At 41.5% G+C, this 6421-nt stretch overlaps 1 non-coding gene and 1 pseudogene across 1 annotated transcript; one reads left to right on the top strand and one right to left on the bottom strand.

Annotated features, from left to right (window-relative positions):
- Window positions 1-263: 263 nt before the first annotated feature.
- LOC114510447 lies at window positions 264-1023 on the bottom strand (annotated as a pseudogene).
- Window positions 1024-6314: 5291 nt separating this feature from the next.
- Window positions 6315-6421, top strand: LOC114510535. Its single transcript, XR_003685695.1, has one exon. It is a non-coding gene; the product is annotated as a U6 spliceosomal RNA (small nuclear RNA).

Here is a 6421-nt window from a genome sequence, read left to right as displayed (position 1 = left end):
CTACTGCCACAGCTTCCGAACTGCTCTTTGCTTCCACTCTTGCACCGTTATAGTCTCTGCTCCCTATTGCAGAGTGATTTAATATTAAGTAGCATGTTTATCCAACTGGTTCATTAATTCCATTTCTTGTTCAAATGTTATAGAGAGAAAAATAAGGAAAATGTACAGAATTTGTGAGGACACAGACAAATGACTGAACACATCACCAGGTCCCTTTCCAGGTCACAGCAGAAGTCCCTGGGCCCCAGTGCAGTGGAGCGGTGCTATGACAAGGCAGGGATGAAATACTGCAGGGACACATCCCCGTGGAGCAGATCAAAGTGAACCATCTTGTGACTCAGGACATTGCAGACGGCCTTTGTAGGGTTTACTTGTCCAGCAAGAAACTGCAGGAACTTCCTAATATCTATATGTACTTCCACCATCTGGTCTGGGTTTCTGTCCTGAAAGTGTTTCAGAGGCTAAAATGACAGGAATATCTTTGGATGTAACAAGGTACTTAATGGAGGACTTCTAAGATCTCTAAAGTAAGTTGTACACACACTATTTCAGATCCTATTTTAAAATCTCCATTAGGTTTGCCTCAATATAAGATGATAGCTGATGTTTTTCATTCTTTCCACAATGCTCATTATAGTCTTCAAGGCTGGCAAATATCTATTAACATCAGAGTCTGGGACTGTGGTTCTTGTAAATTCTTCCACAGTTTCCTAGGAATAACCTTTATGGTGCTGTCATAGGCCACCATGCAAATACTGCTCAACACAGATAACGGCTCTCTGGCGATTGTGATGTCTACGTAAATTTCATTGTTTTCCTTGGAGCACTGTCCGCCTGGAATTCTCTGACGTTCCCCTGGGGAAGCTCGCAGCACATGCTCGTCCTACCACCTGCCATAGACAAAACTGAGCTTATGTGGGCCCATGGGCAGGGTACAGGCTTGGCGAGCTTGGCCACCATGAAACTGACATGTGTGAAGGGGTTCAAACAGGCCGCTTCCACGATCTTGGCCAGAAACTTCATGATAGGATTCAACCCACGGGGGGACCATTGGTGGACTGGAGTCTGGCCTTTGCCCTCAGAGTAGAGTGAACTCTTTTAAATATAAACTAGAACATACCATTCTTTTACTTGAATTCTCCAATGACTTCCCACTGTACTTGGAACACAATCCAAACCTACCCTAGCAAGGCCCAGGATAAATCTGATCTTATCTCCCTGCCCTCATTCATGCCACTCCTGTTCTAAGAATCTTTAACCCCGCTGGCTTTTTTCCCCATACTTTGATGGCAAGTTTGTTACTGTCTCAGGCCCTCCATACAGAATTCTTTCCTGTGCCTCAAATGCACTGCTCCCAGCGTTCTGTATGGCTAACTCATCTTGATCTTTCAGACCTCAGCTCAAACATTGCCTCTTTAAAGAAACTACCTTTGCAAGTGCCATTCTGTCTTAGTCACTTTCAATCTAATCATACACACTCTTTTTTCTTCTTCTTTTCTTTATCTTACTGAAATATTTTATGTATTTGTTTCCTTTTTGTGTGCCTGTGTCCCTTTAAGAATGTAACATATGCCCTGGCTGGCATAGCCCAGTGGATTGAGCAAGGGCTGTGAACCATAACATCACAGGTTCGATTCCCAGTCAGGGCACATGCCTAGGTTTCAGGCCATAGCCCCCAGCAACTGCACATTGATGTTTCTCTCTCTCTCTCTCTCTCTCCTTCCCTTCCCTCTCTAAAAATAAATAAATAAAATCTTTAAAAAAAAAAAAGAGTGTAACATCTTCAAGAGTGGGAGCAGCCCTGGCTGGTTCAGCTGGCTGGAGTGTCATGCCAACACACCAACATTGTGGGTTTGATACCCAGGCATGGTATGGACAGGAAGCAACCAATGAGTGCATAAATAAGTGGGACAACAAATTGATGTTTCATTCTCTCCCTTCCTTTCTCTCTCACAAATCAATAATAAAAAAAAAAGAGTAAGATCTCATGTATCTAATTTGTACCCTCATTCTCAGTGTCTGGTATAAAAAGCTTGGTCCAGAGTAGGCACTGAAAATATTGTAGTTTTGAGTGATAAATTGCAAAATGGATACTAATCAAATAGATTTTTAAAAGAATGAATAAAACTATTTTTTAAATCAGTAATTTCATTTTGGAATGAATAATATGGAATCGCTTAGAAACTAAGCCATAACTTAAGGAGTTTGTAGGCATTAGGCCCTGATAGATATTAATCCCTTAGTGTGATTGAATTTGTCGAGTTCAGCAAACATTGAGCACCTAGTGTTTGCAGAGTGTATGTTCTCTGCCCTCAGAACTGGGAGAGCTGAGAGGACAGTGGGACACTGAGCCTGAAAGACAAATGGGAGGGATGACATTAAAGGAAAAAGTGTGGGGTATGGCTGGGAGGTCCAAGGCAGGCACTTGCTCAACTGGTAATCGCTCCTGCCTCTAATTTTGCCTAGATTTTAGCTCTGACAGGAACCTTGGCTAGTATTTCTTTAGCATCTGAGTCCATATACAAAGTAGGTTTTCAAGAAATGCTTCTTGGTAGAATGAATAAGTAAATTTATGAATTGTAAAAAAAAACTCAGGAAAAGTAAAGTCTTAAAATTTCTGACTATGGCTGATTTTGGAAGTGTCTGGGAAGCAAATGAAAAAGAATGCACGTAATCTAGAAAATTATAAAGCAAGGTTGGATTGGACGCTCAAAGAAAGAGAAGAGAGAGGAGAGAGTGAGAAGAGAAGGAAGAGAGAAGAGAGAAGAGAGAGAGGAAGGTTTGGGAATAGGAGAATAATTTCTTCTTCTCATCCTGCTTCACGCCCCCAGAGTTGAATCAACCTCAAAGTTCCTGTTGACCTCGGGAGAGGATTCCAAATACACAAATCAGGAAAACAGAGGGAGGAAGATCTTTTCATGTTAAACAGCACAAAATCCAGCTTGAGGACATCTTATTTTTTCTCAATCCAAATCAGATATGCTGTGACAGGCAAAAGAAAACTAATGATGTTGCGAAATGTGAATGTATTAACTGCTTGTGATGCTACAGGAAAGATACGGCATATCTAGATGATACTTTGCTGTGGTCTTTTTAGGGAGCTTCTGGATTTGTATCTAAAAGTAATATCTGGAAAAGAGATAACAATTTGTGCTCACATAGCACTTTTCATCCAAAGGTCTCAAAGCACTTTACAAAGAAATAAGTATTATTATCCCAGATGGAACAACTCAGACAGAAGGGCTGCTACCCTTTTCAACAAACTGGGGAGTGGAAGCCCTTGAACTCCTGACATAGGCTGTACATGGTTGAATCAGCTCCTCCTGACTGGGAGCTGGGAGCACCATTGATGTGACTTTTTAAAAAGACATAAAGTTGAACATCAGGTTCTACTCTTAAGAATTTTAGCATGTGTTCAAAACCTATGAAAATGGGTAGTTTTAAAACAGAGTTTGAAGTAAAGTATGGCTACTGAAATAAAGAAAAGTTATTCTAGTCAGACGAGTAATAGCTAACATGTCGAGCATTACTCTGCATGGGCTATATATATTATTTTACTTATAAAATAATAACACACAACAATTTTAATGAGGTAGGAACTATTATCATTTAACCCATTTAACTGGAAACCAAGACACAGAAAAGTGAAGTAACTAGACCAAATGTCGATTAAACACGTGGCAGAACTGAACTTCAGAGGTAGGCAGTTCGAGTTCACTGCCCACAACCTTAGCCAGTCATTCTGTGCCAGGTGCTGTGAAGCATTTTGCATGAATTATCTCCCAAAAACATGAATCCTCACAAAATCCGTAAGAGGTAGAGTTATTATTATCCCAATTTTATTGGGGAAGGAAACTATGGCTGACAAAGGAGAAGTGACTCGCCTAAGCCCACATTGCAGGCAGGGTGGAGCCCGGATTTTGAAATGTGGACAAAAGAGCACTAGGCAAAGAATCAGGGTTTTCATGCTGTTTTTGCCACTAAGGAGGCTGTGTGACCTTGAGCAGATGAGATAACCTCTATGGTCTCTAGACCTTCCTCTGCGAAAGGAGGACTTTGGGCCACATGGTTGCTAAAGTCCTTCCCAATGCTAACATTCTCAGATTCTCAATATCTGTTTTCTACTTAGTTCCTTGTTTGAAAAATCCTTGGAGGAAAAGAAATGAACCACACAGAACCTGAGAGTGACTGTGGAAGCCAAATTTAGAAAACAGACCTCAAAAGGATAAAAAAAAATAAGTTTACAAAATGCCTTTATTCAGAGAATGTGACTCCCCTGCAAAGTGTTTGGCTTGGTTTGTGAGACTCAGTGACCACAGAAAGGCCATGCACAGCTCACTCACTAGCCAGTGCTCCTGGATAGGGGTCAGTCTTGTAACCTGGGTCAGTGGCCATTTCTGGCTGCTGAATTGGCTAAAGCTGGAGGAAGTCCATCTTGTGTGGGAAGGATCTGGGAGAAGAAGCCGAGCTTTTCATGTGGGTGTTCTATCTTGAATTCAGAATGTCTATACCATTCTGTCTGCTTCTGGTTTTGTTCTCAGTGGTTGTTATATAGTGATACCATCCACTGCCACCATGAACTGGCTTTGTCACAGCCTTGTGCGAGCCACGGTGGGTGATGAACAGGTCTGGCTTCCATTTCTCTGTGTGGTTCTGTTCAAAAGTGTGAGCTTGCCCTGGCTGGCGTAGCTCAGTGGATTGAGCTCGGGCTGCAAACCACAGCATCGCAGGGTTGATTCCCAGTCAGGGCACAAGCCTAGGTTGTAGGCCATGACCCCCAGCAACCACACATTGATGTTTCTCTCTCTCTCTCTCCCTCTCTCTCCCTCTCTCTCTCTCTCTCTCTCTCTCTCTCTCTTCTTCTCTCTTCCTCCCTTCCCTCTCTAAAAATAAATAAATAAAATCTTAAAAAAAAAGTGTGAGCTTGATCCAAAGGGGAAGAAATCATTATCTTGAAGAGAAATCTATGCTCTCATGTCTGTTGCAACATTGTGTACGGTCATCAAAGTATGGAAAAAACTTAAAGCGTCCATCACTGGATGAGTGGATAATAATGGGTGTGATATACAGTGAGGTGTGTCCAGAAAGTATCCAGCCATGCACTATGAAAGCTAGAAACATTTATTGAAGAAGATACAAGAAATATTGTACATAGGACAATAGCACCTCAGTCCCCTTGAAAGTAGGCACCTTGGGACCTCACACAGTTCTCCCAATCACCATCAGCTGCCCCATCGTATTTTTCTGAATCTCAATGAGGGTCTGAAATCTCTTCCCTTTCAAAGGTGATTTTAGTTTTGAGGAAAGCCAGATGTTACAGGGCACCAAATCTGGACTGTAGCCAGGCTGAGGCATCTGGATGAGGCACTGAAAAACTCTACATGAGACAATGTGATGCATGAGTGGGTGCGTTGTCATGATGAAGCTGTCAATCACCAGTTGCCCATAGCTGCAGCCTTCTGAATCATCCTAATAGATTCTGCAGAGGAATGTTCAAGCTTAATGCAAAATCTGTGCAGATTCATTGCTCCACTGTCTCATTCATTGTGAATGCCACAGCCACACAGTACACATGCTCACTCAGTAAAGTACTGACCCTACTGACTAGTACAGTGAAGTCATCATTGTTCACACATGTGCATTCCAGTCCACTCTCCTTGGCTGCCAGGTTACAATGATGTGATGCAAACAGTTCTCATTATATTAATAATGGCTGGACTTTTCCCAGACATATATATATCTCAGATGGAGAAAGACAGATACTACATGGTATCATATGTGAGACCTAAAAAAGTTAGACTTATAGAACAGAGCATAGAATGGTGGTACCAGGATTAGGAGAGGGAGAGGTTGGTAAAAGGATATAAATTTCCAGTTATAAAATGAATAAGCTCTTTTTTAAAAAAAAATAAAGATTTTATTTTTAGAGAAGGGAAGGGAGGAGGAAAAGAGGGAGAGAAACATTAATGTGTGGTTGTCTCTTGTGCACCCCCTGCTGGGGACCTGGACTACAACCTAGACAGGTGCCCTACAAGGGGAATCAAACTAGCAACTCTTTGGTTTGTAGGCCAGCACTCAATCCACTGAGCCACACCAGCCAGGGCTAAAATGAATAAACTCTTAAAACCTAATGTATAACATAGTGACTAATGATATATTATGTAATTGAAATTTGCTAAGAAAGTAGAACTCATGTTCTCACTAAAAAAAAGGGGGTAAATATATGAGGTGATGGATGTGTTAATGAACTCAATTGTACAAATCCTTTCACAACATATATCAAATCATCACCTTGTACACTTTAAATATATTGTGTGCTCACTTTGGCGGCACATATACTAAAACTGGAATGATACAAAGAAGATTAGTATGGCCCCCGTGCAAGGACAACACGCAGATCCATGAAGTGCTCCGTGTTTCA

This window comes from Phyllostomus discolor, chromosome 13 (assembly GCF_004126475.2).
Source record: "Phyllostomus discolor isolate MPI-MPIP mPhyDis1 chromosome 13, mPhyDis1.pri.v3, whole genome shotgun sequence".
NCBI classification, from domain to species: domain Eukaryota; kingdom Metazoa; phylum Chordata; class Mammalia; order Chiroptera; family Phyllostomidae; genus Phyllostomus; species Phyllostomus discolor.
The sequence above is the reverse complement of the archived record's forward strand: the minus strand, read 5'-3'. Positions and strand labels throughout refer to the sequence as shown.